The sequence below is a fragment of the Mesoplodon bidens genome, assembly GCF_964165515.1.
Source record: "Mesoplodon bidens genome assembly, chromosome: 4".
Classification (NCBI taxonomy): Eukaryota; Metazoa; Chordata; class Mammalia; order Artiodactyla; family Ziphiidae; genus Mesoplodon; species Mesoplodon bidens.
The window spans coordinates 119,476,923-119,494,012 of NC_138160.1; the positions used below are offsets into that span (position 1 = coordinate 119,476,923).

Sequence of the window (17,090 nt, forward strand, 5' to 3'; positions counted from 1 at the left end):
GACTCTGGACTCGCAGGCTCAGCGGCCACAGGATCACGGGCCCAGCCGCTCCGCGGCATGTGGAATCTTCCCAGACCGGGGCACGAACCCGCGTCTCCTGTATCGGCAGGCGGACTCTCAACCACTGCGCCACCAGGGAAGCCCGCTGCAGATGTCTTTTAAACGTGGAAGCTCTCCTGTGCCCCCTCCCTCCCTCCAAAGGCCAGGACAGGAAGAGGCACTGCCACCTATAGGCAACCAACTCTGTTCCAGTCTCAGACCACCCCAGTGATGAGAGCACCGTCTGTCCTGTGGCTGCCATCCCCTGGCAAATGGAGTGGGTAAGAGGAAAGGCTTGCTAAGCGTGGGAGGCCTGGGGCGGAGGGGGAGAGGCAAGGAAGGGCCAGGAAGTGAGCAGAATGTGACTTTTAGGAGGAGAATTACTTTGAACTACATCTTGTGTGCTGACAGCATAATGATCATTATTAGGACCTCAGATGCAACACGAAGCCCGCCCTGAAGTTAAATTTTCCCTTTCCGGTAAGCATGGCCTGTCAACCCAGCCTAAGATGGCTCAATGCAACCTCCTCCACGGTAGGGGGTTGAAATGCTCCAGCTGCTCCCTGTTACCTTTCATTAAGGACTTTGCCTTATTGGTAAACAGGGGCACCTGTTTGCCTTAGCCTTATCAAATCAACCTGACAACTACCTGGTGCAAGAACCAGAGTTGTATTTGCATTTTTCTACCCACATTTAGTTTTGGGGGGTGCTATTTCATGGAGGGGCACACCTGTGGCCTGAATGATGCTCAGACAGATTTTGATTGGCTTTCACAGTGTTTTAAAAATTGGTTTTCACATCAAAATCCTGTTTGCCAGCTTCTCTTGAAAAAATCAGAAAACTTGGCCGCACTGGGCCACATTCCCCTGGGCCAAGTGGCCAGATAGTGTCTCCCTTTGCACAGAGTTTGCTCTCCAGTTTGCCATAACCCCACCACTCCCCATCATCCCCTTTCCACACCCAAAGAAATGCAAATATGGAGAAACGAGTTTCAGTCTTGGCCCACCTCTTACCTCCTTGGCCCACCTCTTACCTCCTCTTACCTCCTTACGCCCCTTGAACAGGTGACTACATCCCTCTGAAGCCTGTTTTTAATCCCTAGGAAGAAGAGAATAATGAGATAATGCATGCAGAGCACTGGCCAGAAGCCTCGCCTTAGAGGAAGCACTCACTGAGAATTTGCCCTGTATGTTTACTGGTGATTATGACTAATTCCTGTCAATGATGCAGGGGAGACCCAACACTGTATACAAATGGACACACCTACTGAAATGTAAGTTTGATATAAGCAAGGATTTTGAAAATCTGTTTTGCTTATTCCTACATCTCTAGAGCTTAGTACAGTCCCTGGCACATGGTTGGCGGTTGGCACTTAGTAAATGTGCTGACTATGTGGATTTAATGTTTCCCTGAGTTCTTATTCTTCATATGTCATGTGCTAAATCATCATTAGTCCATTGTATAAATGTAAATGCAAATGGACATATGGGCTGAGTATTTCAAATTTATATGTGCTGATTTTTTTTTCTTATTTTCAAAATATCAAAAAGTAGGGAGATTCTTAAGAGTTGATGGGAACTTCATACTCAGTTGAGTCACAGCCTAGGAGAAAAATGTGTTTTCCTCCAGGGCTGGGTTTCTAAGATCATTATCCGAATGCCAGGCCACTTCAGGAATCAGTGCTTCAAAAAGTCACAATTAAAATTGCACGGCTTTATGTGATGCCTCTTGAGAACTCAAGGTGCTGTACAAACACATTTAAAGCATGAAGTGCTCCCTGAAGCACTTTCTTCAGAAGTAATACTTCCAGAGAGGAGAGTGCACTTAGGTAAAACCAATGGTGAGTTCTATGCCATGATCTCAGCAAGACAACTTCTGAGTGCTGGAGTTTGCACCCCAGTGGATGCAACTTTCCTGGAAATACAGAAGGTGAGTTGGCTCCCAAGTGGATTCAAAGCTATCCTACTGGAATTACATGTGCCTACAGGACTCTTCAATAAGCCTGTGGTTTTGGTATCAGTGGCCTGTAGGGGTCAGCTGTGTTTTTTGTTTGCTAGGCATCCTTTCTTCCTAGTGCTGGTAACTAAGCTTCTATTTTCCTGGGGAAGCTGTTCCTTCCAAATTTTAAACTGTGGGGTTTGGGGGGCCAACCTTACTCCCAGGCTCCAGAGGACAGCATGGAACTAGCCAAGATGTCACATCCTCTGGCAGCAACCACACATTCAGAGAAAAGCAAGTTACCCAAAGCCGATGCAGTCAGACTCCGGTCTGGAGCTTTTCTTAGTACTGTTGGGAAAGAGAAAGCCTTTTGTCTGCTGGGAACTTTTTGCTATGAGAATGTAATTCTGACACTCTCAGAGGGACTGCCTGAGAATGCAGAGAAAAGAGAGCCGAGAGAGCAAGAGAGGAGATTCCTGGTGATACTGTTTGAGTGCCTGGATCCAGCTATGCCTGAAGTTCAGATTTGCCTCTGGACTCCTGGTCTCAAGAGCCAATAAATTCTCTCTCCCTCTTTCTTAAACTGATTTGAACAACATTTTAGTCACTTGCAATGGAGACACTCCTGACTAGCAAATTGGAATTCGAAAATGTAAATCAGAAAAAGAGGCATAAAACCGTGAGACTCATTGCTCAGGTGAAACCCAGAACCTTGAACCATGACCAGAAGCAAACTCATGCCTCTTTCTACGTCACATGAACCCCAAATTCCATTAGAACCAGGCAGAGCAGTGAGCTAGTGAACAGTAGAAGTGAAATTTTCTTCTCCTTTCTTTAACATCTTCACACAAAAAAAGAATCTGGTCATTCTTTTCTGGCTTTTGTGCATGTGCCGGCCACACTCACTGGCTTTCCTTTCACATGTGTTCATTCGTCTTCTTCCATGGGGGGAAGACATTGAAATAAGCCAGAGGCCAAGTCTTAGTGGATTTCTCCAGTGCTTTAAAACTCTGTTCTTAGGGGAATTCCACAGTGTTTGCCATTGAGCCTGAGAGCTCCAGAAAGTCATTGTTTGACTTGTGCAGCATGTAGAGATGTTCATTTAACAGGGTTATCGAGCACCTCTGCCTGCCAGGCTCTGACAGCCACACACGTGTGAGCAAGGGGGCGCAGTCTTTCTCTTTTTCAGGAGGGGTGGTTTCTAGTCCTTGGTCAGCCCTTCCTTACCCTTTGGGGCTGCACCTTTGCCCCTACTCTCCCTTCTGACCAGGTTGAATTCTGCTGCTAAATGATTCTTTACAAAACGCTGCATCCCATTCCCATTTCCCATTCTGAGGAGCTTCAGTGGTTTCCTATACTTTTTGTATTAAATCTATACTCTTCTCAGGCCTTAATAAAACTAATATTAATAATAAAGAAAAGTGAATAGTTTGGAGCACTTACTATGTGCCAAGCGCCACATTTAGGTTTCATATGCATTATCTTAGTTAATCCTCAAAATAACACTATAGATACACTGGGGGTGGGGATGAGGGTGGGAAATAAAAACACTGTAAAGTAGATAACAATGTTATCCCTATTTTTTTCCAGATAAGGAAGCTAACTCACAGAGAGGTTAAATAACTTACTCAAGGTCATGTGGCCAGTAAGTGATGGAGTTCAACCCTGTCACTCTGGCTCCAGACCCCATGTTCCTACCAGAAGATTTTGCTATCTCAAAAGCTCCTCTACAGTCTGCTGTGTCTCTACCTTATTTCTCACAACTGTCCAATTTCCACAGTCCACTTAGGCTGACCTTATGGCTATGCCCACCATTCTCTAGTGTTATTGCCTTTGCTTATTTGTTCATTCATTCATTCATTCATTTATTCATTCAGCAAATATTTACTGAGCCCCTGTCCCAGGTGTTCATGTCGTCCAGATGATATAACCAAGAATGCTCTCTTCTCTCACCACTTCTCCAAATCCTCCAAATTTCAGGCTTTGTTCCAGACCCTTTCTTTTATACATCCCACTTCAGTCAATGCAGCTGGCATGGCATCCCTCTCCATGAATGCTGAGGGCAGAGAAGGGCATGACACAGTTTAGCACTCAATTTCACAGGGGCTTTGTGAGCTCTCATGCTGTCTCACTGTCCTATCAGGAGTGTGATGTCTGGAGGACCAAGTCAGAGAACTTGCTCCTTTCATATCCATCACAGTGTGGAGTGTAGATTAGGCATCCAAGAAACATTCTTTCACCCAATTGGTGACTGAACAAATGGGGTCCAATGAAAATACAACGATTTAAAAAAAATTAATTTCTTTATATTTTTGGCTGCGTTGGGTCTTCGTTGCTGCACTCAGGCTTTCTCTAGTCGCGGTGAGCTGGGGCTCCTCTTCATTGCAGTGCGCGGGCTTCTCCTTGAAGTGGCTTCTCTTGTTGTGGAGCATGGGCTCTAGGCGCACGGGCTTCAGTACTGTGGCACTTGGGCTCAGTAGTTGTGGCTCGTGGGCTCTAGAGCACAGGCTCAGTAGTTGTGGCGCACAGGATTAGCTGCTCTGCGGCATGTGGGATCTTCCTGGACCAGGGCTTGAACCCATGTTCCCTGCATTGGAAGGCAGATTCTTAACCACTGTGCCACCAGGGAAGCCCTACAATGATTTTTTAAATGGCCTTCTGAAAAACTGTGAATCTGTGTTCTTCCTTTGACCTAGAATTCACCTCAAGTTGATGACAGTCTCCTGAGGTAGGTATTATACCCATTTTACAGATAAGACTGAGGCTCAAGGAAGGTGGGTAACTTGTCTGATTTCACAAAATGAATAAACCTCAGAGCACAGATTCCCAACCCCTGCATCGTGCTGCCTCCACAATCCTTGGATGGTTCTCCTGAGTTCACAAATGTTGAAAATCCATTGCAGTTCCAGTGGCTAATGGACTTTCACAAAAAATATGCTTTGTCAGGACCTTCCACACAGACATTTTTCTTTATTTCTGGGAATGGAAACTTGTGAAGAAACTCCAGTGACTTCTACATCTGGCTGGCTGCTTACTCCTGGGACTTGAGGTCAAATCCTAGAAAAGAGTCATGTGAGATGTGCTCCCTAGCCATGTCTCTGGTTCTTGGATGCTGCCAAGTAACATTCCTTGAGTTTGTACTCATCTGATAGCGCTCCTTCCTCAAGGGGGTGGTGGGGATGGGGGTGGGGAACATTCTATTTTTCCTTTGGTGGTTATGCCCTGTTACAATCAAGCAGCTCAGTAAAAGGGGAGTGGCCAAGGACCTTACTGAAAACACCGCTCTTTCATCTCTTTTCCTCCAGCATGACCCCATATGTCCCAGCTGCCCTCTCCAGCCTTGCTCCCTTGCTGGGGCAGTTATCTCCGCCTTCACCCTCACCCTCACCTTGCCCGGCCCACAGTAGAGCCTCAGAGGCCCTGTGCTTTCCCCTCGGGCCTACATCAGGTTCTTCTCACCTGCTCCTCCTTCTCTGCAGTCCTCACTTTTTCAGCCTCTCAGCCTCCCTTCCCTTAATGCTATTAGTACACGTTTCCTTTCAGCAGCCTCTCCCCAAACCACTGCTCCTTCTCCTTTCTCTAGATCCCTTCTCCATTCTCTCTGCTCCTAGCACTTCTCCCCTCCACGGCCTCCCTCAAACCTCATTCTAGCCCAACTCTTCCCCAACCTGTCCCTAACCTGCAGTTGGAGTTCCCCTCCTCAGAACTGCCACCCAGGTGTGGCTGCCCCTGCCCTGCTCCCACCAGCTTCCTGCCATCGAATCTCTGCCCTTTGGGACCTGGGCTCATGTTTTAAATCTCTTCTCTCCTATTAGTACAACTCTGACTGGAGTCATGACTTTACTTTATCTTTCACAACTGTCTTTTATTCCCGTTTGTATGCTAGTTTCTTTTTTTTTTTAAAGATTTTTTTTTGATGTGGACCATTTTTAAAGTCTTTATTTAATTTGTTACAATATTGCTTCTGTTTTATGTTTTGTTTTTTTGGCCACGAGGCCTGTGGGATCATTGGTCCCCAACCAGGGCTCAAACCCGCATCCCCTGCATTGGAAGGCGAAGTCTCGACCACTGGACTGCCAGAGAAGTCCCACTAGTTTCTTTTTTAAATAAATGTATAAAAATAAAGAAGTGTCACTTAAAATGAAACTATTAAGTAAACAGCACAGGTGGTACTTGGATATGAGGTGCACCACCGATAAACTCCTGATCTTCAAGGATCATGCCTCATGCAGCCTGGCATTGCTCATTGCCAGGCACCAAAATGTACTCACTAGAAGTTATTTATAAAATAACTTTTTGGTTTAAAATCCCACAGGCTGAGAGGGAAGGAAGACATACATGAAACCTCCATAGTGGTGCAGGGACTAGAAGAGTAAAACTTAAATGGAACTCAGAAAGTGAAGGGATGAAATAAGCAGTGGCTTTCAAACCAGGACCTCCATGGAGTGTTAGATTTTCATTTGGAAGCTGATGGTCTATGTCTAGCAACTGGAAAGTCATAGAGGTGCAGGCATACGATTATAGTGAGCAAGGGGAGGAAATTGAAGAGAAAATCGGTATCTAATCTGAAAAACAAAAAAGCACTTCCAGGCTTGTTCTAGGCTTTGCTCTGGGAGTGTTTCAGTGCTTTCTCTTTCTGTTGGAATAGAAGGAGGCCTTCAGGACAGGAGATCTGGTCCTGGGCTACAGCCCGTCTCCTCCCCTCTCCTGAATGAATGAAGTTTTATTACTTTCTCCAGCAAAGGCTGCACTACTTGTTGAGAGGCTTATGGGGAAAGTTGCCAGAGAGCAATCCAGTTATCAGCCTCAGCCCCAGTCCTCTCAGGTTCAGTTCGCGGAGCAAACCCTCGAACCTAGTTGGGTCTAGACCCAGAAGACACGGAGAGGACCTGCCCACAAGCAAACCCTGCGTGCCATGCACTGAACCGGGTACGGTGGGGACACAGGCCCTGCCAGCCAGGTACTTGCACTGGCGGCGAGGGGATAACGTCTGGAGTCTCGGAGCACTGATCGAACTTGAGGGGAGTGGCTGTTGGAGTCTCAGGTATCCATCCCAACTCGGAGGCCTGAGCAGCCAGGCCAGAGACGGACCTCGAGTCTCCGAGTCGCCAACAGCCCGAGAGCGCTCCAGTAGGCGCTTCCAGGCACAGCTGCAGGGAACTGAGCTCTTGCTGTGACACCGCCCACCGCCTCGCCCCGCCCCGTGCGGGTTGCCAAGGTGATCAGGTGACTCTGAGCTCGCGGCGCTCGGGCCGGTTGTGACGTCAGACGCGCCCAGGCTCCTCACTCGCTCCTTGGCAGGTGCGGCGCGACTTGTGCGGTCTCGTCTGATCCCAGCGGGTCCGGGCCGAACCAGTGCCTAGCAGGTTCGAAGAGAAGAGAGGTAAGGTGCGGCGGAGCCGGACCCGGCCAAGCTGGGACCAGGGAGGGGATGAGGCGCGGGCAGGGCCCTTCCGGGGTTTTGCGCACCCCCGAGCTCTCCAGAGGGCGCCGGAAGAACGAAGGGCCCCGGGGCGGGATGGGCCGGCTCCGGCCGAGGAGCGCGCACGGGCTGGGAGAGAGGCCGGGAGCTGGGGAGCGGTTGCAGCCGGCCCGATGCCCACCCCGGCTCCTCGCGGCTGCTCCTCCGGGTCGCGTCGCAGCGCCGCTGGCGGAGGCTGGGAAGATCCACCGCCGCCCGCCCGGCCTCTGGGCAGTGGACTAAGGGGCTCCGCGTTGCGAGGAGTCGGCTGAGAGCTGGGCTCGCCACACCCGGTCTCGGGAGACGTCTGCGGGAGGCTTCTACATCTCTTCGCCTTGGGCTGCGATTTCTAGGGCGCTGCCGGGGATCCACTCCGTGCTCTGAGCCGGGCCTGCTGGGGCGGGAGAGCGCTCGGGAGCCCCCGGGGTGGGAACAGGGGCCGGGGGTGTTCAGGAAAGGTGTTGCGGGGGGAAAGGAATCCCGAGTGTTGAGAACGGTGTCTAGGGATCTGAATAGACCTGTTGGAGGAAGTGAAATCTGAGCGGAGCCCTGAGGGGGGCGGCTAATCTCCGGCAGCTGTGGGCGTTGGACGAGTAGAGGGAGGGAAAGGGGACCTCTGGAGAAGGAGACCTTGAGCCTTGCGCTGGAGGTAAGGGAAAGACGATTCGGTGACTTACTGGACCGAGTGCTAGGGCGGTTTGGGGGGCGGAGGGGAAGTTTGGAGATTTAGGCTAGGGCCGGTTGGGAAGAACTCTTTGAGCGCTCAGCTGAGGGTTTGTGTACTGTGGGGAGCCATTGAAGCGTCTGCTGGGTTGGGGTAGGGGAACACTGGGGTGGGGAGACACCGAGGAGGCTGTTGTGACAGCCTGGAAAAGAGGTGACAACGCCTAGAACTCTGGTCCGTTGGGATTCTGTGAACCCTGCTTCTGAAATCTTTGTAGCAGACAAGGATGTGGGAGCAGGCAGCCAGGTGCCAATTACCCCGGCCATTGTTAGCCGATGTTAAAAAAAAAATTGCTTCTTATGCGGGAAAGGAAGCACGCAGCTGCGGCTCATTTTCTCTTCTCATTTGGCCGGGTGAGTTAATGACTCTCTGAGGGCTTTGCTCCCCTTGATATGCACTGAGGTTGTATTGTCCACAGCATTTACCCTTTAGAAATTTCAGAGTGTTCTACAAACACCTCTTATCCCCAGGGTGAAACCCAACCCTGAGCGAGTGGTAGGAGATTTAATGGCAGGGAAGTTATTGAAGGATAATCAGTGCCCCAAACATGAATGGGGGCATTGGAGAAGCTGAAAGGAGTCCCCTGCTCTTTTTTAATTGTAGAACAGAGTTCCCCTTTCCTACCTGCTACCCTCAGTCTGTGGGCTTCTTAGGTAAGGCTGCTTAAGTGTTAATTGGCCATTTTGTCTTAAATTCTTGAGAAATAGGAAGAAGATATTTTGATTTTTGAAGAGGAATATTTGGTGATATATGGGTTTTTTTTCCAGCTCTGAAACTTACTGATCCTGTGAACAAAAAACAAAACACAAAAAGCACAGTTGTCGGGCTTCTCTGGTGGCGCAGTGGTTGGGAGTCGCCTGCCGATGCAAGGGATACGGGTTCGTGACCCGGTCTGGGAAGATCCCACATGCCGCGGAGCGGCTGGGCCCGTGAGCCATGGCCGCTGAGCCTGTGCGTCCGGAGCCTGTGCTCCGCAGTGGGAGAGGCCACAACAGTGAGAGGCCTGCGTACCGCAAAAAATAAATACATAAATAAAAATAAAAGATAATCTGTGGCTCCTCAAATTAAACTACATTTAAAAAAAAAAGCACAGTTGTCCTTTTTAGATTGAACCTTTCACAAACTTCTGTTTTCTGGGAGGAAGTGAAATAGCTGAAACTTCTCACCAATTTGTTTTGTATTTGTTTGACTCCAGAAAACAGAATTGGACTCCAGGAATCCTGTACAGTAAAAGGCAGTTGAGGGAATTGCTGAGAACTTGGCAAGGTGGCTGCAGCTGGTTTGTGCATTAAACGGAGAAACCAGCACAGCACTCAAGGGAGGACAAATCCTGAGTGCTGGCAGCTGGGGAGAGCGAGCTTCCTAGTCAGATCAGCAACATCATTCTCTGTAAAAGATGTCTTAAGACAGGTCATTTGAGCATTGAGCAATGTGTGTTTACCACATATTTCTACTTACCGAAGAGTCTCCCCCCCCCACCCCACCCCCCGCCATGTACCTATTCATTGGCTGGGCTTGTTATGATAGAGCTTTTTACAGGGCTCTCCAGGAGCCCCATAATATTAAGAATCTCTGGAAATTAGATTTCTGGGCCACATTTTTAAAAAATGGTCTTTGGAATTATTTGGAACGGCCAACTAATCATGCTTCCTTTGGAAACAGTCCGCTCCCCCTCCCCCAGACACTGTAACTATGTGCTGTCAGGGCGGTTAAGTAGGCCGAGAGTTTTGGGAAATTTTCTGCTTTCATTCACCCTGGCTGCCCCCACAAATGTTCCCATTGGTAGAGAATTTAAGACTTCAGTGTTAGGAAAGAAAGACAGTGTTGCCCTCAACACAAGCGATGATAAACACCAGGCCTGGCTGTTCTGTTGAAGAACAGAAATCCCCTCCCTTAAGGGGAACTGGGCCCAGGTGAGAGCCAGGGCTAGGGTATGAGCCACAGACCCCCACGGAGTGTTCTAGGCCTGCACCTTTGTCACCCAAGGGCAGGCCCTTCTTTCTTGGCTGGAAACAGTTCTCAACCTTGAAACGGGGTAATGGGCAGTGCCCCCTTCACAGAGGTTCTTTTTTTTTTTTCTTTCTTTTAAAAAGATTTTATTAAAGGTCTTTATAGAGCAACATCCAGACTCCAGATCCAGTGGCCAAGGAGACCCTATTATGCTGTGGGTACTGGCTGGGGCACGGCAGGTGGCTCTGCCTTCCCACCCTTCTGCTCGGAGATGGGGGTGGTGGGCAGTATTTCATCTTTGGGGTCCACAATGCTCACGTGATCAGGCAGGGGCTTCTTAGGGCCAATCTTACCAGGTGGGTCCCAAGGCAGCATGATCTTTACCTTGATGCCCAATACACCCTGTCTGAGCAGCATGTGGCGCATGGTGGTATCAACATAGTAGTTAACAGGGTCCCCACTGTGGATCATTAGGCCATCCACAAACTTCATGGATTTAGCCCTCTGTCCTCGGAGTTTCCCAGGCACCACGACCTTGCAGCCTTCGGCCCCACTGTCCATGATGAACCGCAGCACACCATAGCAGGTCCTCCGCACAGCAAGTCCTCCTAGGGGTTTGTAACGCAGAGACTCTGCCTGGGCAATGGCTCACAGACCGCTTGTGGCCAGCTTTTCAGCATAAAGCTCTACACTGCCCTCAGGGAAGCCAAATCTGTTCTGAAGCACAGCAGTCAATTCCTGGATGCATCAGCCCTTCCTCACCGAGAACATTCTGTGTCCTGGTGGCCAAGATAATGATTTCTGTCCTGGTTGGTGTAACTCAGACCTCAACTCCAGAGTACTCATCTTCAGCCAGCTCCCGAGTGAGAAACTCGTTCAGTTCAGCTTTGAATATGCCGTCAGTGACAAACTTCCTCTTCTTGGAAATCTGCACGGCCATCTTGCCACCGCGCTCCGCCTAAAGGAAAGGCTTCACAGAGGTTTTTGTTTGTTTGTTTGTTTTTCCATAAATTTATTTATTTATTTTTGGCTCTGTTGGGTCTTTGTTGCTGCGCATGGGCTTGCTCTAGTTGTGGAGAGCGGGGCGGGGGGGGTTACTCTTCGTTGTGGTGCGTGGGCTTCTCATTGTGGTGGCTTCTCTTGTGGCGGAGCACACGGGCTCTAGGCGCGCGGGCTCAGTAGTTGTGGCGCACAGGCTCAGTAGTTGTGGCGCCCAGTCTTAGTTGCTCCATGGCATGTGGGATTTTCCCCACCCAGGGCTCGAACCCGTGTCCCCTGCATTGGCAGGCGGATTCTTAACCACTGCACCACCAGGGAAGTCCTTCACAGAGGTTCTGAAGGAATATTAATGGGAGGCTTTTATGAAATTTGAGCTCCTCCAAAGCAGAATATTTTAATTTTTGGATGATTGGTATTTTTTTGAGATGCAGTGAAATAAAAAAAGAGGTGGACATTCTAAATTTTTTTTGTAAAAGCCTCATTCAGCACCCTAAGGCTTTTTTGTTTTTGTTTCCCGGTGTATTTGGGCTTGGTTACCAATAAGCCAATCATCAGATCTGGAGGCCTGAGGGTAAGTGCATGTTTGCATTTCATATGTAAATAAGTTCAGACTGTTTCACACTTTATCCAGCTGGTTTAGAGTGCCTGGAGTAAACCTTGCAGCTTCTTGGGCTTTGGACCCAACATCCTTTCGACCCAACATCCTTTCAACCCTAAAGGAGTTATTTACTAAGCACTTCAGAGCCTGAAGTGGGCAATAATGCTCACTAAATTGAATGAGGAGTGAAATAGTCATCTTTTAAAATTCCATTCTCCTGAGTCACTCTGCCAGTCCTCCATCAGGTAGAGATTCAAGTGCTTGCTGACATGCGCAGGGAAGTACAGAACTACAACTTCCGTCTCTTGGACTTGTGACATTTGTTGTCTAGGCATAGTTCTCACAGGGAAGTTCTGACAGGAGAGGCTTCCTGTTTTTCTCAGGCTGAATTGAGTGCTGTGTTCTAGGCCTCCAAGCTCCTCACGCTTGACCAGCCCTACTAATTGGCTTGGCTGTAAAATGGAAGTCAGCATTAAAACACAGCAGTTTAAAAGCAAGGGGATTGGGCATGAGTTGCCCCTCCAGGCTCTGGCCAAAAAGGTTCACACCATTTTGGGCACTATATACAAAGGGCTTTTCAAAAGGCAGTGAGCTTAGAATGACTTCTTTTGTAGTTTTTAAGAGACATATGTGGAATATTAGTACTGATTTAGGCCTCAAAACCAGAGCTAGGAAACTGGATGGGCCCTCACTTCTAAAGCAAGGGAGGGAGTTCCTTGGTGGCGCGGTGGTTAAGAATCCGCCTGCCGATGCAGGGGACATGGGTTCGATTCCTGGGCCGGGAAGATGCCACATGCTGCAGAACAACTAAGCCCATGCACCACAACTACTGAGCCCGCGTGCCTAGTCCTGTGCTCTGCAACAAGAGAAGCCACCACAATGAGAAGCCTGCGCACCAAAACAAAGAGTAGCTCCCCAGTCTCTAACTAGAGAAAGCCTGCACGCAGCAATGAAGACCCAACGCAGCCAAAAAAAAAAAAAAATTAAAAAAAAAAGAAAAAAAGCAAGGGAGATAAATGGTTTGAATCCAGTGTCTGTGGGTAGCAAGTCTGGTATGGCTTTGCCAAAAACAAAGGATGGTTTATATTTTTCTGAACGTTTTGATTAAAGGCATACCTCGTTTCATTGTACTTTGATCTATTGGACCTTGCAGATACTGTGATTTTTACAGATAGAAGGTTTGTGGCAACCCTGTGTCTATCGGAGTCATTTTTCCAACAGCATTTTTTCACTTTGTTCCTCTGTGTCACATTTTGGTAATTCTCGCAATACTTCAAACCTCCACCAGCAAAAAAAATTACAACTCACTGAAGGCTTAGAAGTTTGTTAGCATTTTTCAGCGATAAAGTATTTTTAAAAAATATTTATTTTATTTATTAATTTGGCTGCGCCGGTTCTTAGCTACAGCGTGCATGTGGGATCTAGTTCCCTGACCAGGGATCCAACCCGTGCCCCCTGCGTTGGGAGCGCGGAGTCTTAACCACTGGACCACCAGGGAAGTCCCACAGCAGTGAAGTATTTTTCAATTACAGTGTGTACATTATTTTTTTAGACATAATGCTGTTGCACCCTCAGTAGACGTGCAGTATAGTGAAAACATAACTTTCATCTGCACTGAGAAACCAAAAAATTTGTGTGACTTTATCGTGATATTCAGTTTATTGTGGTGATGCATGTGAATGATTTAAGGGAGTCTTGGTAATCATGGTGAGAGGAGGGTTTGATCTACCTGAATTTACTCATTGGAGAGTAATGCCTTATTCACAGATGCCTTTCATCAGTTCTCTGATTTGTGTTAAAGAGTCATTAGTTAGTCTCAAGAGAATTGGCCCAGAAAATAAATCACGACTGAAATCTATCTGGCCTCATGGCCAGTGTTCAAAGAAAGGTAGGGGTGGGGAACAATTGAATTGCAAAGGTATTTGGGAAGAGGAAGACCTGGGAAGTGGTTCTAGACTTCTGCTCTCAGTACTTCACCCGTCAGCTTTCAGTATTGGGATCTCGGGCAGGATCATTTGGGGACAGTCTGTGTGAAGAGGGGGACTTCTGTAGGAACGTGCCTATCTCATGAGTCCTTGTTGTTAAGCCTATACTTACTGCTTTCCTGCTGCCCGCGAGCTTCCCAGAGACCCCAGACCCCGTGTCCCCCCTTCCCCCACCCCCAGCCTTTCTTCGGCAACACCTCTCTGAAGGCTGGTATGATTCATCAATCTCTGATCCAACTTCTGCATCCTCTGGTTCTGCTGACTTTGCTGAACTAAATCTTGGTGATATTCAATGTGTGATGGTGGCAGAACTCCAGCGAGGGGTAGTTGCGTTCTAAGGGCTTGGAGGTGGATGCTTTATCTGTTTCTCACACTTAATTTGTGTTCCACCTGCATGATTTTTGTCTTATCTCTTTGCCATCAGTACTATTATTTAACATTTTCTTTAAATTATGCCATTTTTTAAAACTCTAAAAGTTATTTGAAAGGGAAACTATGATTGGCTTAAATTGGAAACCACTATCACCTGCCACAAATAGCAAATATTAAAAAGCATAACTATTAAAATTAAGTTGTCTGTCCACATTCCCCAAATTGTTCCACATACTCCAGTTGGAAAAATACTGCCTTCATCCAAAGATATGACTCACTCTGTTAATTTTTTCAGGTGGCAGTAAACAGGTGGTAGGAATGGTTTGGGGGTAGGCAGGCCTTCAGAGAGGGCCCCTTGAATCCCATCTCCTGAAACTCTGCATGGCTATATGACACCAGGAAGACAGCAGAGTGAAAAATCTAGGAACTAAAAAGAAATACATGCAGTCAGTTGAAACCACTGGTGTTTTGATACGAGGTTTGCCAAAAGGAGGCCCAAGTGGTGGTGAGCCTGTATACTACATTAAATTCTAGGCCCTCCACCAGGGATGTGACTTTATTGACGCTGTGTTCTCTTGTTCTTTCTGTGCAGGTGCGCTCTTGGAAAACTCAGGTTTTTGTTCAGGGTGGATGCAGTTTGTTTTCTTGTTTCTGTTTTTAATTCATCAATACTCCACACTACTTTGGGCCCCTTGTCTTCCATATATACAGTTGCTCTTGGTGGATGTTACTAATGACAGAACTCTGAAGTTATCATCTAGCATGTGTTTTTTCTGACCTTTTTGTCCATAATGCGTATTCCTTTAAAAAAATTCTATGAAAATGAAAGCGGGGGGAAAGGGAGTGAGCTGCCCTGGGATGTCTGGTCCTTAGGGTGCTCACATGGCAGGTGTGACTGGTACTTGCTGGTGTTCAGTGAAATTCACTCTTGTCCTTTAAAGCTGCCCTGCGGTGCTGACTGAGCTGCCACTCCCGCAGAGGGTCAGGAGAGCGTGCTTTAATGGTGGAGCAAAGCCAGGGCTGGTCTGGTAGCTGGCAGGAACCAGGAGTGCTTAGTTAAATTGCCAGCACATGAAGCTGTAGGGGCCTTTTTTAAGCCGCCAAGATTTCAATTTTCCCACAAAGCCTAGTCTAATGCTCTGGGAGGGGGCAGGTAGAGCCTGTCTTTCAGGGGCTGTGCTGGTGAGGGACCTGGCCTGGGAAGTGGCCTTGTCAGGCTTGTTGGGAGGGATAGACTGTCCCTTTATAGTGTGTCCTGTCAAGTTGGCAGGGGGCAGAGTTCCTCCCTTTTCTCTCTCTCCCTGCTCTAACCTATTCTTTAATCTCCCCAACTCACTTTCTCTGTTAACAGCTTTCTTCCCTTTTTCTTTCCCTTCTGTTCACTGCTGCTTTTGCTTCCTACCCTCCCTCTTGCTGGGCTCATTTTCCCTCCATTGTCACTTTGAGGGCTGGCTGTTTGAAGTTCCAGAGTTACAATGCTCTCCTGTACATCCCATGACTAGATGTAATTCAGAGGTCCCCAGCCTTTTTTTCTGAGCAGGAGCCAGCCTTCACTTCCCCATGGCTTTAAGATAGCCGCATCAGTGGGGTGCTGACCGGAGTTCCCGAGCTGAGGGGTGGGATGCAGCTCATGGTTTGAGTTCCCAAGGGGGGAGTGGGCAGTGGGGTGGGGGGTGGGCTTGCTGGCATTATGGGAGCTGTCAGACAAGGGGCTGAGTGAGGTCCACCTTTGGGGAGTCCTTCCAGAAACTGGAGGCAGAAGGCTGTCCTACATTCAGGTAGTCCTCTGGCTTCTGCAGAGGACCATCCATGACAAATAAAGGCTGGAGAAGGGGCCCTTGGTGAGGTTGGCCTGGAACCCATGGGACCATTCACAGCTGTGGATCCTGCCCTGGAGCTGGAACAAAACATGTTCTCAGTGGTAGCTGGATGGTTGTTGGAAGCATCTAGAAGTGTGGCTTTCCTGCTCAACGAGTTAAGAAATAGGTTATTTTCTCCTAAAAGCCATGGAGCAGACATTACCCAAAGATAACTTTCATTTTTTACTGTGTGTAGTCATCTCTCAGTAGTTCCAGGACCCCTTCATATCAAAATAACGTGGATGCTCAAGTCCCGTAGATAAAATGGCATAGTATTTGCATATAACCTACGCACATCCTCTGAATACTTTAAATCATCTCTAGGTTACTTATTATTTTTTTAAATAAATTTATTTATTGTATTTATTTTTGGCTGTGTTGGGTCTTCGTTGCTTCGTGCGGACTTTCTCTAGTTGTGGAGAGCGGGGGCTACTCTTCGTTGTGGTGCATGGGCTTCTCATTGCTGTAGCTTCTCTTGTTGCGGAGCATGGGCTCTAGGCGCACAGGCTTCAGTAGTTGTGGCACACGGGCTCAGTAGTTGTGGCTCACGAGCTCTAGAGCACAGGCTCAGTAGTTGTGGCGCACGTAGATTACTTATAATACCTAACACATTGTAAATGCTGTGTAAATGGTTGCCATTCAAGCTTTGCTTTTTGTAACTCTCTGGAATTTTTTTTCCAGATATTTTAGATTTGCTGTTGGTTGAATCCAAGGTTGTGGAACCCACAGATACAGAGAGCCAACTGTGTAGAAAAGTGTGTATAACAAAAAAGTACAGTTTAATGAATAATTATATTCATTAATACAACTGTAATCTATTCAGGTCTAGAAATAGAACTTTATTTTTAAGCCCAAATTGGATAGTAGAATGCTCTGTGTTATAATTTGCTTTTTTCACTATGTTGGAACTTTTCCATTATCAGCACATGTAATTCTACCTCATTCTTCTTAAGGGTCAAATAGCAGTTACATGGTTTGGAAATTCCATGGTTTATTTAATCATCCCATATTGATGGGCCTTTGGGATGTTACATATCATATATGTATGTGTATGTATTTTATATATAATATATGTTATATAGTTATTATAAGCAAATGTTATAATAAATATTTGTGTTTGTGGTATAAAATTGTGTATATATTTGGTTTTTTGGTGTACTGGCAC

General features: G+C 47.5%; 1 protein-coding gene and 1 pseudogene across 4 annotated transcripts in view; one reads left to right on the top strand and one right to left on the bottom strand.

The window, feature by feature from the left end:
• Positions 1–7,213: 7,213 nt before the first annotated feature.
• CYSTM1 (cysteine rich transmembrane module containing 1) overlaps positions 7,214–17,090 on the top strand; it is a 71,596-nt gene continuing 61,719 nt past the window's right edge. For 2 of the 3 annotated variants that reach the window (XM_081233439.1, XM_081233437.1), the window contains exon 1: positions 7,214–7,360. The gene's annotated coding sequence lies outside the window, so the exon portion shown is untranslated. Of the gene's footprint in view, positions 7,361–7,959; positions 8,088–17,090 lie in introns of those variants that run through there. The other variant, XM_081233438.1, reaches the window with a different exon arrangement.
• LOC308615998 (small ribosomal subunit protein uS3-like) lies at positions 9,774–11,166 on the bottom strand (annotated as a pseudogene). The gene has a single exon. The product of its transcript is annotated as a small ribosomal subunit protein uS3-like (transcript).